Source organism: Rhagoletis pomonella, unplaced genomic scaffold, assembly GCF_013731165.1.
Source record: "Rhagoletis pomonella isolate Grant_MI unplaced genomic scaffold, Rhpom_1.0 Rhpom_scaffold_00003, whole genome shotgun sequence".
NCBI classification, from domain to species: Eukaryota; Metazoa; Arthropoda; class Insecta; order Diptera; family Tephritidae; genus Rhagoletis; species Rhagoletis pomonella.
The window spans coordinates 49,386,436-49,386,784 of record NW_023458557.1 but is presented as its reverse complement, the minus strand read 5'-3'; positions in this window follow the sequence as shown (position 1 = coordinate 49,386,784).

Genomic DNA, 349 nt, shown 5'->3' with positions numbered 1-349 from the left:
CAAGCCTGTCATTAATTTTACGATAAATATTATACCTAGAATTTCTCTACGACTTGCGAGTGTAGGCAAATTTATAAGCTTTAGACGACTAGTGTAAGGGGGGAGATTGTAGTATGAATCCCAGTTAAAATCACGCAATGCAAAAAGCAAGAATTGTTTTTGAATTGATTCAATCCTATCTGAATGAACTTGGTACCGGGGATTCCAAACAATAGACCCGTATTCTAGTATAGGTCTAACTAAAGTGGTAAAAAGAGCTTTTGTAACGAAAGGATCTTTGAACTCTTTTGACCATCGCTTTACAAATGCAAAAATGCCTTTGGCTTTATTGACTGTAATATTAATATGA